This window comes from Halichoeres trimaculatus, unplaced genomic scaffold (assembly GCF_033239565.1).
Source record: "Halichoeres trimaculatus isolate MK-OKI-2021-1 unplaced genomic scaffold, fHalTri1.1 fHalTri1_scaffold_14, whole genome shotgun sequence".
Lineage (NCBI taxonomy): Eukaryota > Metazoa > Chordata > Actinopteri > Labriformes > Labridae > Halichoeres > Halichoeres trimaculatus.
Window position 1 is genome coordinate 20,891,056 of NW_027437192.1, and position 17,770 is coordinate 20,908,825.

The following is a 17,770-nucleotide window of genomic DNA, read 5'->3' on the forward strand; positions in this document are numbered from 1 at the left end:
CTTCACAGCTTTTTGATTTTAATTTAACATTTTCCATCCAATTAATACAGTGGCCAGTAGGTGTCAACTGATTTGCAAAAGCAACAACACGAATGCAAGAGCAAAAACACAAACGCAAACACCACAAAAGCCACAACACAACAGAAGTACAGCCACAGCGGAAGTTAAGAGGTCAGTTATCACAACGGACACAGAAAAGTTGTGTAAGTAAGGGGCTGTTTACATGACAATGGTTTTAGGGTGAAACGCTAAAGTTTTGTTGCGTTTCAGCCTTGCGTTTACATGGAAACGGCGTTTCAGCAGACCTAAAACACAACACACACAACAAACACAACGGCCTCCAGAGTGTGATTTTTCTGAAACGCACCGTTGCCGTGTAAACAGTAAACCTGTGTTTTCAGTGGAAACGCTGACGTCACAATTGTTGCGAACTACCGTGTTGTGCTTGTGCTGCTCAATTTGCTGACTGTCCTTCAACAAAATGTGCATCTGTTACTCCACTTTTTAAATTAGTATTCCCCAATACACCAGATGATCGGCTCAACTCTACTTAGGTGGAGATCTACCAAAAGCAGCTTCTGGACAAGACAGTTATGGCACCACCTACAGGCCTGGCATGCTTACTACAGCGTTTTCAGCCCATCAGCGTTTCCATGTAAACGCAGATTTTTTTTCACTGCGTTTTTGTGTTTTCAGATGAAACGTTGTCGTGTAAAAGGGGTCTAAGTAAATTACTGTTTTCATTTTTTACCTCCCGCTATGATAAATAAAACTATAATGTGATTGATTCATAAAGCTAAATATAAGATGACATATTTTTCCGGTAAATAAAAAAAATATATAAGTACTATAAAGGATATGGTGACACCCCTATGAAGCTTAATTATCATAGATGAAGTTAAAAAAGATATTTCTTTACTTACTTTGGCAACTTTTTCTGTGTCCATTGAGATAGCTCATTCCTTTTAACTTACGCTGTGGCATTTGCATCCATGTTTTTGCTCTGGCATTCGTGTTGTGGCTTTTGCAAATCGCCCACCAGCCACTGTACATTAAATTAACAGATTAAAATATTAAATCTTAAAAGAAGAAGAATTTTACTTATTGTTTGGATTTATTTTTATTTTTTTGCATGAAGTATTGAACTAGCAGTGACTAAGAAAAAAATTCAGATGTGCTAATAGGTAAACGCTTCTGAAACAGACTTACATTTTTCTGTTTCATCTTATCTAAGCAAAGCTAACTTTGTAGCTCCAGTTATATAAACACGTGTGATGGCCTCTTCTTGTTTCCACCAAGCTGGCAAATGAGGGTCTTTTTAAACATTTTTGTTATTTATTCAGTAACCTTTTCAAGTTTTCTTTGACCTGATGAGTCTGAGTCATGTTCACATTAATAAAAGATCACTATCTGTGCTGCTGCTGACAGACTGCAGGCATGTGTGAACACAGATGCGTCAGTGTCATGGGAGAATGCAAAATCCTGAGAGAAGGAGCCAAATGTATTCCCAGGCATCACTCTAAATGTCAGTGTTCATGGAAAATAAAGGAGGAGCATATCTTTAGATAATCTGTATGCCTGGCTGGTGAGCAGCAAAGACCTGACATGAACACAGAAAAAAAGGAAATCTAGCTAGGGACTTTGAACCAGACTAATATGCAATGTGTGTTTTCATAAAATGAGCTTTAGAGGGCAAGCTGCGTGTCAGGAACCCAGAATAAAGCTCTCTTTGAGTGTGTGTATATCCCAAAGTGACTAAAAGATATCAGGGGTTGTCACTTTCATACAGAAAACCCTCCAAGAAGTGTTTTCCAACCAAACATGGGCGGCAGAAAGTGAGAAGATTTAGACCTTAAAGGTGGGAGGATGGGAGCATCAGAGAAAGACTGAGAATGCAATTAACTGTGAAGGACAAAGAGCAAGAGGACAGCGATGAAGACAGGAGGAGACGGACAGAGAAAATGAAATGGAATAAGATGAAGCAGGTTGCCATGTCAGTCCGGCCCCGGATAAACTCAGTGAAAAGGAAGAAAAGAAATAAGACAGGAGGAGTGTGAAGTGAGGACATGAACAGGATGAAGTGTGAAGGGACGGAGAATAAAAAAAAAAAAACACGGCACATAAACAAAAGAGTGAATGGGTTCGAGGAAAAGGAGGAAAGAAAGCAAAGAACAACAGCCTTTAATGAAAAGCAAACACCTGTGGGTGTTTGAATAGAAAAACAGACAAAAAGAAACAGAGGTGCTGACGTTAGCATGCTAATTGGACGCTTCACACTGATGTTTCTGTCCTGCTCAGTGTCAAAGACATCCAGAAGCATTTAAAAGCTTTTTCTCTATTCTTCATGACACTTAAATATCACCCACACTACTTTTAGCAGATGTTTTTACACTCAGTGTGTGCTTCCTGTTGGATTGTTTTGAGTTAATGAGCTAAGTGCTAGCATTAGAAACTTTCAGGAGAGCAATTGTTACAGACTGTCTAAACAGAGGATTTGGAGGCGGAAAAAAAAGGGTCATTAGCTTTCTTTGTGTGGACAAATTGCAAAAAATGTTCCCTGTAATTGAATTCAAATGTTTTAAAAGTCCTGAAATGCTACTCGCTGATAAGCAAACAAAATTAGAGACAGCAGTGTTTACAAATACAAGAAAGCAGAAGCTTATCTTCAACCTTTCCTAAAAATAGCTCTATATGATTAAAGATGTGTTAGCATTTTACTGACCCTTAGATAAACTGATAGGCTGGGTGTTGTACAGATAACAGAAAGCCGATAGGGAATGGCATATACTTGGCTCTGCTAACAAACCATTATGATTTCAAAGAGCAAACATTCAAACGATGGAGGAAGCTTGGCAGCACGTTTGTCATTAGCCGTAATACTGCAGCATTGTGAGTATCTGATCTGCAAATTAAATTCAGATGTTTAAAGAGAGGGTGGTTTCAGCTGACAGACGAGATGCATTGACATTTTCTTCAAAATGTTAACATGTCAGAAATAATGATAGGTCCATCTGCCTCGCTTCACCATGTGCATGCATCACACATCTGTTGTAAAGACCTCTCAGCTTACAGAGCCACAAACCATTCACTCTATTCTAGCACCACCTATTGATGCTGCTGCTCACTTTGTGAAGAGCTGGAGATGCAGCATTTTTACAAGAGATGTTCCGCTTTGTGTCAGATAACGACACTGGAATATTTTGTTTCATGTGTATCTCTTACCTTGAGTGTACAGTGAGTACAGTCATACGTCTCATGTAAATGCTCAAAGCGCCTCTTTCTCTGAACCGTCTAACCACCTGCACTCAGTAAACAGCTTAACGGTGCAGATAGAACTGCAGCAGATGACAGTGAAATTGAATTTTACAACAGCAGATCCCCTTGTCATTGTCAATGGTTGGGAGTTCATTTCTGACTCGTAAACAGAACAGTGGGCCGACATGCAGCAGGATGAGAAAGCGAACACAGTGGCGCTGCACATATTGAAACACTTAACTTTAAACGAGTCCAGCTTGTGTGATGGTTCGAGCTTTTCAAGCTTTTCAAAGTCTCCGTCGGTTTACACAGAAACTGATTTGCCCTGCTGTGTGTTTCCTGGTAGCTGAAATAAAGGAGAAAAGGCTCCACCAGCACAGAACTATTTATTATGCAGCAGAAAAGGTTAAACCACACCCTGATGTATGGCTTGTTTGCATGGAAATTGTGGAAATTGTCTCTGTGTTTCTATTGGAGCATTTCTCCTGGCTTCTCTTTCTATAGAGACAACCTATGCAAGGAGTCCATTACATGACAGAAAAATAATGCACATCATTCAAGTGGCACAGGGCAGCCAGGGTCAGAGAAAGGGGCTTTTCCATATCTGTAACTGCATCAGAATAATACTGCTTCCCATGATTCCTCTGATTTTCATTTGCACAGAGAGCAGCATGGTTAGTATCACTGTAAGTCCTCAGCAGTAAATTGAGCGTTGTCTCGTCAGTGATTACAGCACCCGGCGAATGGATACACTGACCTTGTGGTTCATTCTCATCGCATGTACCTCTGAATAAAACATAGGGCATTAGCTTGATTAATATTGAGATATAACAACAGGCAGTGGATATTTTGCTGACCTTCCCAAGTGACAGGACTCAATTACATGATGTGTGTGGCAGGAGACGGAGATCTAAACTGTGCATTTACATTTGTGCGGCGTGTAAGTTTCCCCGCAGAGAAAGCACAAACAATGTGATCCAAAAGCACACTCAAAGACAGAAAGATGCTGCATTTCCCCCCGTTGTTCTTACAAACTTTGCAGCCACTGATGTCCTGCCCACTGTGGTCACATTTTTTGGATGCAACCAGCTTTTTTTTTTTTTTTTTTCACCGTTTTCCAGCAGACCTGACATTCTCTCTCACTTTCTGGCTCTTAGACTTCTCACTCTCGTCCTTTCACATGGGAGCAAATTTGCTGCTTGCTTGCTCACCCGTTGCTGTCCAGACCGAGGGGCAGCCAGACAGACACACCGACACAGAGCGGGATGATGAATGACAAACTTATCTCCCAGACTCAGAGAGCAGCCAGATGGGGCCCGACTCACTGCAGGGCGCTGTACACATCCCAGCCTGTCTTTCTCATTTTGTCCTCTTTCTGTCTAACTCCCCCTTTCTTTGACAGCATGACTGTGTCTGTTGCTATTCTTGTCTCTGTCTGAATTGTACATTATATTTGTATATCTGAATCTGAAGAGGACCTCTCATTCCATTCAGTCAAAGCATCTCATTGAAGCCATTTCACTCCTCTTGCCTCTTATAAAACTCCAGATGACACAAGCCATTACTTTAAACACGCTTATGTAAACTCAAAGGAATCCCCAAAAGAAGGATCCCAATATAGCCGCAAACGTCTTCAAGGCATTGCACGTCACTATCTGCTCAGTTTTTTGCCACAACTGGAGAGTACACTGATGCAGGCACACGGCATACGTGATGATTTTGGATCATTGTGCTTCCGGCCTGTGGCTCTGGAAAAGTAGGTGCATGAAGGAATGCTTTATTTTCCATGGATTGTTTAAAACAATCAATGTGAGCGTGAATGCATGAGGGTGGTTTAAAAGTAATGTCAAAAATTCTCATGCACAACAGAGGAGAAGAAGTCGTTCTAGGGTGGGTTTGGCTTGGGAAAATATAACTCGTGCAAAATCTACGTTTTTTTGTGAGAACGAAGCCAAACGCAGCTTCAGTGTAACCCTCCACACAGCCGCTGTTGGGCACCGTGATTTATACTACAAGTGCAGAAAGGTTGCATGCATTGACCTTTCGTCTGTGTGTACGTGCCTACTTTTCTGCGCTGTGTGATTGCTCCTTTCAGCCACCAAAGTATCTCCTTAAGTCTCACCATTTGTTGTTTTGTTACTTCTCTTGAAAGAAGCAGAAACCCGTTTGGATATGACAGTGTTTGTGTCGTGTGTGGGTATGAGGGTGTTGATGTGAAAGGATTCCTCTGTAGCACACTTCTTCACATCTCTGCAGCTGCAAAAAGCTTCAAAGCTGTCTTAGGTGCGCAGTTTGCAGTCTGCAAGAAAATCCCTTTTTGAATTTGCATTGACTCACCAGGAGGATTCAATATGCAGAAACCATTTATGAAATTCATGAGCAGCGAACTCTTTCAGACAAACCGTGAAATATTTTCATTATTAACTGTAGGCTGAGTTTGCAATACCATAGAATGAGAATTTATCATGCATAAAATGCCTGCACTCATAATTTAAACCTAATGAGGACTCCTTCCAGCCATTACTTGAGTTTTCATTCTCATAAATAGAGCATCACAGACAGCACAACATGAGTATGAGTCACTCTCCGCATTTCCAGTGTTTTCCTCTTGCTTACATCTTGAGCTGAGCTGGTGCTGAGATTCAAACATCCCATTTACATGCCTTTACAATCCCTTTAACAGCATTAAAGACCGGAAACTGGAAACCCATTTCATATTGCGTCATGGACATGCAATGCAATGCAAATGAAACGGGATTCTTCTTCATCAGCTCCAAAAACGTGTCATTAAAAATGAGGGAATTGGGATTCAAACTGATTGAGTGAGAGTATTAACGCAGCTGACTGAAAATGACACCTCTCAACGCAGGTGACATGGAGAAGTTAAAAAAGGGAAACGTGAATCGGAATCTTACCTTACTTCAGGAGATTTTAGTGAGGTGAAAAGGATGTGGAGGAGGTTCAGAGGAGCCCGGTGTCCTTCCTTGGAGACCGACTCCTAGATTCTGCGCTCCTATTTAACGCTTAGGTCAATAAAAAACTTTTTTTCTTGCATCCACGGAGATAAACCCACAATAAAAATCAATCAAACGCAGCTGTGCCCAGGTAAATACCTTTTTATGGGATGATTTAATGACCAACCGGCGGTGCGCGCAGGAGGGGAGCGCCGGGCAGCGTGCCGGTCTGCAGCTGCTGTGAGCGGTGACAGTTGACTGCCCGGTAATCCAAGTGCGTCTAACAGCCTCCCGTTTACGCGGACGAGCGTGTGGTGGCTGAGCTCCTCCTCGCCTTATCTCAGTGTGTCTGTGTGCTGCAGACACACACTGCGCGGAGAGAAAGCCTCTCCGGCGCGTCTGTACGAGAGGGTTTGGACAACGGCTTTTAAACAAACACCATGATGAGGAATTCAAGTGATGTGGTACATATCATATGTTGGCTGTGGGAGGCAACAGTGTGTGTAGGATGACTTAAATGACATGGGAGCTGCTGCTGTTTCAAATTGAAGCTTTTTCAGATACTAAAATAACCATTTTCATTTTCTTTTACAACTTTGCCTTTAAGAAGCATCATGCAGGAGTCATGAACTACTCTCAATTTACACTGAAAATGTTAATTATTTTTTAGTCATCAAAGCCTTATGAACTCCCTTATAATAATCAACATTTGAAAGAACATGTAAAGTGACAGTTGCTTATTTGAGTCTCATGTTTGGTTGATGCAAAACACCTTCCATTTTCTCTCACTGAGACAAAATCACAAAAATGGACCAAGTCTTTAACATTCAGTGAATTTTGAGTTTGTTCAGTTTCAGACGTGACGTGATGTCTCACACTTAGTTCCCCACAGAACATACTTATAAATATCAACTGAATCCTTGGATTTTCCACACTTAAGCCGTCACATTTCAGAGGCTTTCAGGAGAGCTTTAGTTTTATTTTTGTTGGATCGTCCTTGCACAAGCCCACGTGACCCTCTAATTGAAGTCACTCCTTGCTGTAGAACAACAGGTGGCAGTGACACACCAAAATTTGCTGTAATGCACCAGAAAAGGCAGAAATGAAGAAGAGTGATAAAGATGAGGACAATGGCACTGACGAATATAAATAAGAGTTCTGTGTCATGTTTGTTGGCACTTTCTTGGGACTTATAGCCATTTTACGCTGAACAAGGCATCCCTCAAAGACTCATCCTCGGCCCCATGCTAAAACAAAAAATTAATTAAAAAAAAAAAAAAAAACCTGACTTTTGCAGCATTAAAAGATTTGTTTACAACCTGGTTAAAAAATGGCTAAATTTCACTATCAGCACACACCGTGGGGAGGGTGACTTTTTTTTTTTCTAATTCAGCGGTTCAGAAGATTGTAAGGTCATGAGTGTGTCCAATCAGAGGCACAGCTAACCTGACTGGCAGGTCTGGCTACCTAAAGTCAGCATGAGGAACAGACAGGTGACGTCGCAACAACAAAGTCCAATTTTTAAACAGTCTATGGGTACATCCTGGACTGATTGTCGATCATCACAGGGCTGACAAACAGAGATGGACAGCCTTTTACACACGCACTCACACCAATGGGCCAGGTTAACCTGAGGAGCATGTTTTTGGTCTGTGGCAAGAAGCCGGAGCACCTGGAGCTGTGAGGCAACACCACCGCACCACCATACAGCCCCTTTTGCAAGCCAACAAAATGAGTCACCACTGAATTGGATATCACATGTTACAGAAATGGTAGTGAGCTTTTTTTTTTTTTTTTTTTTTTTTAACCAGGCTTGACAGCTTGTGTTATGTGCTTGCCTCTCCTATTGATGTTATACTTTGTATCAGATGATGAACTAAAATAGAGATGTCCAGAGCACAAATACTCATAGCTCAACTGTCTATAAAGCAATCTAAACTACTAATTAAGTTTATCATGAGGTCACAACAGTGAAGGCTTATATACTTTAACCACTGAGATGGATGCAACTTTTAAAAAATTAGTTCCTGTAAAGTCTTCACAGATAGCTGATCTTCAAAATGTGTAGCCAGGATTTTTATGTTTTCATATTACCCTGCCACTCACACTGGCTCTCTGTTTCCTTTAACTGGTTATAAACTCTAAGACTTACTAGATCTATCAGTGACTGCCTTTCGTTTACGTCTCCCAACATGAACTCTCGGATCTCCCTCGTTCCTTGGGTTCTTTAAGTGTCCCACAAGAAATCTGGATGGCTGTTTTCTAGCTAATGGCCCTAAACTGCAGAACAACCTCCCACTGGATCTTAGAGCAGGACACTCTCTGAATGTGAAAGAGGAATTTAAGAGAAACAAATTAAGGACTTGTCTTTCATTTATGCCTTACAATGCTGGTATCGGGTGTGATCTTGATTTGTTTTGCCCTTTCAGCTACATCACCTTACTTGACTTTAGTCAGTGCTGCACTTTAGGATTTTTACAGTCTAAAACTTTTATTTCATAGAAACAAACCACTACAAGACATTCAAAACATGACTATCTTGTGCAGTTAACTAATTATCTTGTAGAATTAAGATAAATATTGTGTTGTACCAGGATGATTTTGTGGTGACTAAACATAACTTTGGTTCTCATTGTCATCTCTTTTTGTGACCCATTCTGCTTGAAATTCAATGAATAAAAGGATGAAACAGCTGTGTGGCATTGAGTAATATAAAAGTTGGGAGGGCATATTTCAATTTTTATTTTTCCCCCACAAGTTTCAACAAAAGAAGAACAGGAAAGAAACGACTGATTTTTCTCCTTGGCCAAATCCTTCACAGGTAAAGATAAGCAAGTTAATTGGTTGTTTTAGTTTAAACTTAATAATAATTAAAAATGTACTTTTGTAGATAACATACGGAACAATCTACAGTCCATGTCATCAAAAAATGTGTTTCCCTATTTTGGCAATGGAAGCAGCATTAAGCTCAATTAGTTCAGACCAGTTAGCGTTCTTTAAACACTAAATTAAAGCTGTAAGCAGAATAAAAATGTCTGGTTGTTCTGTAGTCAGTTGTTAGACACTTTACCATGCAGTGAACATCTGTTGAGTTTTGACCATTACAGAGCTACCGGTGTTCAGTTAAGGGTGACCGTGTTATCCGTTGACACTTAGACAAACTTGTCAGTAATTACCGGCTGACAGTCACCAGTTCACAGGGTCACACTTAACACTGAAACACCAGCGACATCTGTGGTGTCTACATTACTAAACTAGTCCTATTAGACACAATACAAACAATACACAAACTTTTAATATTCTGATATATTTGGTGCAGTTCTCTGTCTGGACGTAGTTCCCTGGCTCCTTCATTATAACCCAGGTCTCAGACTCAGCTGTCTGTCTGCTCTTTTCAGTTTGGGAGGGTTTCTGGTTTACTTACACAAGTTTGTGTCTTTATGTTTCACAGTCTGGTGAATGTGCACAGATAATGTGGTCACAAGCATCAAGTGACAAGCTGGATATCTCCACCAACAACCTCTGTCCATTGAATATCTGTCACTTGTTGGACAGACATCTCTTCCATCCACTTATTGATTTCTCCTAAACCTGTGAGTCATTAATCATCTGTCCAATTGGTGTTATTTAGGTAAAAATGTGTTTTTTTTAACACCCTTAAGTCCCTTTACCAACCATTTTACTCCACAGCTTAACTGTATGCAGCATCCATAACTGTTTACTAACAGTAAATAGTTCAATGGACTCAGTTCATCTGTTTGAATGGACTGTTTGATTATATTTTATTTCTTGTGATGGATACTAGAGTTCAGTTTTGTTTTCAGTTAAATTGCTTGAACGCACGTGGGTCAAATCCCAGTAGCCATGATGCTGCACATTTATAACACATTTTAAAAGTGGAAGACAAGATGAGGCTGTCATCTGTTAAGCCAGGGGATCTAAAAACCTGCATTAAAACAGTGAGTGATAAAGAAGGGGAAGGAGAAGATGGACAGACTCCATCTACTTGTAAATATGAGTCATCCTCTGCAGCTAAAAAACACATTAGCTCTTTTGTTCTTTTGACATAAACACTGACACAAATACATTAATAAGATCAACAACGGATCCTGCTTTACTGACTTTAATCAGATTTGTGAAATTGTATCTCCCAGTTGCCTTTTATAGCCAAATTCACACCTGGAAAAAGTCATTCTGGACATGCAGCACCGTAGTCCTGTCATAATCCCCCCTGGCAGAGTCCCCGGCCTCAAATGATCACATTTGAAGCTGAGCTGCTGATGGTGTCATTGTTAGGTGACACTTCCATGAAAAAGCAAAGCCGTTTCACAGAACCCCTCTCATTATGGTCAGTTGTGGTGACGACTGAAGGTGGCTGTAAAATGATGGAGCTGGAGCTGGAGAGACGCCTGTTCTGTGGGTCACACTGTGATGTGAATCTAGAGGACAATGATACGAAAAGTGCTCTGTGACTCACAGCTTGGATTAAACAGAACGTGACTGCATCACATTCTGTCTTTGGGATACAGAAAACCACGGGCTCAACAGTTCATCTGAATGATTTGATAGCTGTGATGTACAGAACAAGGGTTAGCTCATCGTGCTCAGTGAAAGAGACTGCAGGCATGTCAGAAGCCATCTCTTGATTTAGATTATGTTAAATTCTAGGGTCTAGTTGGTGAAAACCTTTTACTCTGATGATCTCAGCAGCAAGAGATTTTCGACATTCTGAAGAGTGGAAATGTTAAGTTTGAGTCTCAGCTAAATTAAATCATTTTTAAGAAAGCTGCAGAGATTAAATGTAAGAGCACAGCTCAAACTGTGAGAGTAGACTCCATTCAGCAGAGGGAAACTGATATTTTCCACTTCATCATTGTCACTTAAATAGTTGATTCTTAATAGTTTTTAGTGAGCTGTATCATAAGAGGGATTATGTATAGAGAGGAGGTGTATACTCAAGGGTAAGGGTTCACCTTGCTTGGACAATCAGCTCTTTTATGTTCTCTTACATTGTGATGCTCACAGAGACGTTTTTCAGGCGCAGATTACAGAGACAGTTTTTAGGATAGACTGCCAACCATTATCACTGACTACAAACACCAACGCTGAAGCAAAATAGACTCATTTTTGATTAGTACCTCAAACAACTCCACTCTAAAAAATCAAAGCAATCAGTTCAAGAATTAATTGACAATTAACTTTTATTGAAAACAAAAGTCCTGACTGGAGGTGGAAACTTATTGTACACTTCAACAGATAAAATAGACTTAACCATAGAATGGACAGTGTGACTCAGCTTTTTACCATTGTACGGTTTTGAAGCCAGAATACACCTGTCAGAGGCACCGCCATTGTGCAGCTGGAGTCTTTGCAATTGAGAATCTGAGTGGAGCCGGGTAACAAAGAAATTTTTTTTTTTCTTTCAAAACTCTGATTTTGTCTTGGATCTCCTTCCAGACATATTTAAAAAAAAAAATCCTATGCAAGAACGGCAACTGTCTGCAGAGCAACTGAAGGGATATGGGCAGAGAAAACACAAATATATATTTCTTGTGCGCATTACAAATCGACTTGTGCTCATGAGAAAGTTTCTTGTGTGCCCACAACGGTTCCTCGTGACTTGAGTGTCTTGAAATATTGTTTGTTTTGATGTGGTGCCAATGAAGATTGATTGATTGATTGATTGATTGATTGATTGATTGATTGATTGATTGATTGATTGATGGATTGATTGATTGATTGATTGATTGATTGATTGATACATGACATGAAACACTGTTTTTAACATCTAATAATGAAATAGAAACTTTTTATAAAGAAGAGGGCCTGATCACAGTGATGAGAAACATATGAGTTGTGTTTATTGTTTGTGTTAAAGTTTGAGCACCGGCCCCTCAGGAATGACTGAGGAGACAGTTTTTTTTTTACCTATACTGCTCATACTATAGTCACCAGAGGGAGCAGTTTTTGGGTTGACCTCACTTAGAGCTGAGCGAGATGAAGTTCATTTTTTTTTTTAATTCTATGAGCTTTATGTTTAAAACCCCCTTTATGTAGATCATGTGTTCCTAAATAATCATTGTCCCAACTTTTGAGAAGAGCGTTGGTGTTACTGCAGGTTGGAATTACAAGTTTGAAAGGTTAATTGGTCACTCTAAGTCATCCGTAGGTGTGAGTGTGTGCGTGAAAGGTTGTCTGTCTCTGTGTCAGCCCTGTGATTGACTGGCGACCAGTCCAGGGTGTACCCCTGCCTATCACTCAAAGACAGCTGAGATAGGCTCCAGCTACCCACGACCCAGAACAGGAAAAGCGATATAGAAAAAGAGTGCATGGACGGTATCTCTTGCTCATTAAATGCTAAAGGGGACATATCATGCTGATCTGTGATTTAATACTTACATATTAAATAATAAAGTTGAAAACAAGACCTTTCACCCCCTGAATTTTCAAAAAATGAGATATTGTATTTCTTCTGATATCCTAGAACGAGATTTGATGCCTCTGAAAATAGGTCATTGACATTTGGCTTCGAGATTTCGACCTTCATGACGACACGAGGATCCTTTCTTTTTATTGGAGTAATCTGATAAAGCAGCTCCTTTTCTGTGATGTCAGTTAGTCACACAACCACCACTGAGGGATACACCCACCAAGAGCCCAGTATAAACGTATAAACTATACATGTTACAGTACCGGTTTGACTCACCACACTGAAGCGTCCTGAGATGATCTGTGTCGAGGTGGATTTCTTCCTCCAGAGCTGCAGAACCTTCCGGGTCTGACTTGGGGTCCAATAAAAAAAGGACGTATCCTACACTCTGCCATTTTATTAGTGCTATCAATGCCTTACGGTGAAGTTTTGGCAAACAGCAAACTTGCTCAGTCTGCTCCATCCAATATGGCAATTTTGTAAATACTGCCATGCTGCAAAAACCTCCCCCTGGCTCTACCCCCTCCACCCCTCTGATAGAACTGACCAATCAGAGCACAAAGGGCTGTGACGTTGCGAGGTTACTGGAGGTCATTCTGGAAACGAGCGTTTCAACAAGATCTTCAGAATGGCCTAAAATGAGGATATTGAGAACGCTATTGTGGAGCAATGAAGGAACTAAATGACTTGTACTGAGGGCAGAAATGCTTTTACAGGCATCCTAGTCTAACATAGTGAAAAGGAGAAACAAGCATGATATGTCCTCTTTAACGCTGTTTGGCCCTTAACTTGGACCCTGTTCTTGACTCTGACCCTCTATGTATTTGAAACACATCTCTTTAACTTAAAGATCCAGATTCAAAAAGCTACAAGCATACCAGTTGTACCAGGTTCAAACGTAGCAGAAGGTCGTAACCACAGTGGACATTAGACACATTAGACATGTAGGATTTAGTGGTTTGAACAGTGTAACTTTAAGAGGCTGTTAGTACAGCTCTATTGCTGGAGTGGGTGAACAGGGAAGCTGGAAAAATGAGCCATCATTTCCCTTTTTGGAAAGCAAGCCTATAACAACACATTTTTAGATGCAGAGGTTTTACTGATTCCCAAACTCCTAAAATTACAATATGAAGAAAGAGGTATAGTTTCTACTAAAACAGATTCAGTAAATGTTTTGTGACATCCTTGCCGAGCCAGACTTCATATCCTGCTCACAGTGCATCAGGTCTAGTAAAAGCTGTGTTTTTTCACCTCTAGTTTGCACAAAACCTGCTTACTCAGTGAATTTTCAGCTCACCTATGCATCCCCCTCGTGGGAAGCAGGTGGTGGGTCAGCTTTCCTAAATGCAATATACATCAGGAACCCACTATTAAGCAGCAAACTCAATCCTGACAATGTGTTTAGCTGCTGAGTCTGCAGAGAACTGCTGTACATGAGCTGGATATCACATCTTCAACCTCTGGGGAGGTTGTAATTGAAGTGTACATGAGGAGCAGAAGAGGATGGATCTGCTGCTCAGACTGGATATCTGAATTTTCACACTAGGGCCTTTTGGAGGATGAATGTCATCATCAGGCTTTGATGAAAAATAAGTGTGTGTATTTGTTTGTTCTGCTCAGATCAGTTTTAATCTTCCTGACACTGATGAAAAAAGATTGTGACACAGCTGCAGGAGGGTGAAAGCAGTGGATTTATTTAGCGATGATTCATCCCCAGCAAAAAAAATGAATAGATGAAAAATAAATAGATAAAAGAATCAGTATGCTTTTCTTAAAAGAACAAAAGGACAGTATGATTGTTTGAGTAACGATTTGTGGGCTGTGGGAAGGAATCTGTCAATAATTTGTAAAACTGATGTCTGACTCAGTGGGACGCAACCTTGCAGAAAGTGTTAGTATTCACCAGAAAAAATCAATCAGCTTTAGGAGCCTCAGCAGGCGGAGATTACAAAGGTGGAGAGGTAATGACTGTTATAATACACCTGCTACCTGCACATGCCAGTAAACACACATGGCCACAATTTGATCCCGTCTTGACAGCATGTTCAGCATTTGGAAAAGAATCAGTCTGTTTCAAAAGCAAAAGTATGGATCTGTCTCGCGTGTTTAATCATAACACAGCTCCATGTGTTCTGCAGACTGGATTCTCATCAGCTGCACATCAGAACCAGGACACGCTGATGTGATGTGAGGGGAAACTCTGATGTCACGTCAGGACAGGGAGGTCTACAAGCAATCAGTCTGACACAAACTGTGACAGCTGAGAAGTGATATATGCCAAAATAAAAACTGATCCTGTTTTTCAGAGCAGTTTGTTACAGTGGCTATAGTGTGGGTCAGAGGATTTGCAAAAGCCACAACATGAATGCAAAAGCGATAACACAAATACAAACGCCACAACACAACAGCCACAATGGAAGTTAAAAGAGGTTCTGTATCCAAACGGACACAGAAAAGTTGTAACAGTAAGTAAACGATTCACTTTGTAGGGGTTTCACCTTGTTATAACCTTCAGTACTTATATTTTCTATCTACAATATCATTAGAGCTATATCTACAGCTACAGCTTAATTCATAAAAGAAAACAATCATTCACTAACTTTCACATCTTTTCATTGTCTGTTGGTATAACTGTCCTCTTATCTTCTGTTCTGGCGGCACTTTCGTTGTGCTGTGGCTTTTGCATTTGCGTTGTTGCTTTTGCAATTCAGCTGACACCTACTGGCCACCGCAGTTTGTTACTTAGCCTGACACCAGTTTGTGCCTGCTGTGTCATTTATCCTTAGAGCTAAAATAAAAAAAGGCTTACTTAAACTGCTTCCATTGAATGAAACATCTCCAATCGATTTTGATACTACATAAAAAACAAAGCCAAAACGTGGAGGTGATGAGCATTAACATGTTACACTTACACTTACCACACGTTTCACAGCACAGAAGTGATCTTTCAGGTGGCTCTGAGCTCCTTTGGCTAACCAAAGCATGATTTACTCACTGATATAATGGCAGAGACGCCTCAGAAAATCCAGGGTTGCAGACTCTGATGTCAGTCTAAAGCATGTTTTTTTAAAGATATATATTATGTAATAAAATGAAACCAAATCAATAAAACAAACTCAAGTTTATATGTGGCTCAAACTGTCGCCTCATATGAGGCTGTAGCTCAGTGATGAAGTCTATCATCAATTCAGGAGTGTGTGAATGGGACCTGTTAAAACTAATGGAGACTTCCTCTAGCATCCCCTGCCCCTACTCATGGTACTCATAAGAAAAAATGTACTAACAATAAGTAATCAGTTAAAAACAGGTCACATTTTCAATATATGTGCCAACAATGTTGGGAAATCTTGGTCATCATTATATGTTTTATGGATTGCAAAACAACAACGTAGTTATATTTTTGGATACACTCTCAGAAAGAGAAATATTCTCTTTTGTCTTTCTGGATTCTTAGCAAATGTTAAATTTGATTTATTTGAAACAAAAACAATTGTTGGTAACAGTTTGAAATACAGTAATGATCCAAAGACCTGTGTCTTCAAGATTTTAAACTGCTTCTCCATTTGCCAATGTCACTTTTCTGTTGAATCCTTCTTGAAAAAGAGAGAGAAGGGGTTGTAAACCATGTTGCTGGATCCCCACCACTTGGTTTCAATCTTCTGTTACCGGCAAAACTGTGAGAGCGCTTTGAAGTCATTGCTCATTTCGGCAAACAAAACCCTCCTACAGAAGCAGATTGTAGAAGAATAAATGCTGCTGAGTCAACACCTGGGCTGCACAGCGTGGGTTGCTCCAGTGTTTGACAAATATGATAACTACAAGTGGCTGCAGAATCTGTTGTACCTGCTGTTTGTTTGTTTCTCAAGAGCGGTGAGAAAACAGGCTTAAGTGACTCCCATTTTTATACAAAATGTTTTAATGCACAATTGCAGGAGTTTATCTTTCAACCCAAAAGCTGCAGCATCAAAGTTGCACTTTCATTCATTAGGTATGTAAATCTACCACCAGGGGGCATCTACTCCCCTCCACCTATTACTACACTCACAATATGTGAAGCCAATTAAAATCATGTTCTGATCCTTAAGTATCATGTATGAACTTTGACCAGCATACTCTGTTTTTATAAGAATATGAGAGTGTTTTAGATAAAAGCGTATCACCTTGCAGAACTAGAGTTTCACTTGCCTCACTGTTTTTTTTTCATAACAATCAGCCCATAAAATCAAAACTGACTCACAAAGAGCTTAATAAATGATCCTAACACATGGAATTAATCTCTTTTTTAATGAGAAACATGTTACGATATAAACGCTCATTTATCAGGATTGAGAATGAGGGGTAAAATGACACTGCCTAATGTACTGCAGATAATGAAATGACCAGAGGTGGATCCAATAATCTCAAGCACTCTGAGCTACACCAAATCTTCTGCAGTCTGTTTTATAGTAACACCTTTTAACAGTGTGACGCAGAGCTTTGTTTTAATGAAACTCAACCACTGTGCCTGTTTGAGCTGGCTCAAACATTAATCATTCTTTAAGTGGTTTAGATAGCTAGCAAGAATGTGTTGATGATCAAATGTTTGCTTTCCTAATTTCTACAGCTGTGACCATGTGTTTTCATCGGTTAAAGTTTACAAATAAGGAAGTAAAGTCGTCTTTATAGAGCAAAACATTGTCACAATCTGCTTAAAAGCTCAGGTAGTGATGATTTCAAGGTTTTGCTGCATTTTAAGAAGCTGTGCACACTTTTGGAAAGGCTCCCTCTCTCGTGTCTGTATCATGTCGATGATGTAGCGTTTGTCCCTAATAGCAGAGGGCCAGGATAGATGTATTATCTTTCATTACTATTTATAGCCCCGCCAAAATTGGGCGTCTAGTTTCCTTTGATATCTTCCATAAATATTTATTGTCTGAAAAATCACAGTGCTTCAACTGTTCTATTATTAGACATAAAAAGAGCAGATATTCAGGCCAGTAGTATTTCAGAGACCCAGTAAAAGCCTTTTTTGTTCTTATAAGCGCCTTCAGATTTCTCATTTTTGTACATAGAATCTGAGAAACCTACTGAGCAAAAAGTAAGGGGAATTCCTCTTAAGTGATTAGCTTTGGAGAAAATTGGGCTACATATT

At 40.1% G+C, this 17,770-nt stretch overlaps 1 protein-coding gene across 2 annotated transcripts in view; it reads right to left on the minus strand.

The window, feature by feature from the left end:
- The window catches only part of calcr (calcitonin receptor), a 74,743-nt gene extending 68,170 nt beyond the window's left edge, over positions 1-6,573 (minus strand). The window contains exon 1 of one of the 2 annotated variants that reach the window (XM_074686892.1): positions 6,369-6,573. The gene's annotated coding sequence lies outside the window, so the exon portion shown is untranslated. Of the gene's footprint in view, positions 1-6,170 lie in introns of both variants that reach the window. The other variant, XM_074686890.1, reaches the window with a different exon arrangement.
- Positions 6,574-17,770: the final 11,197 nt, after the last annotated feature.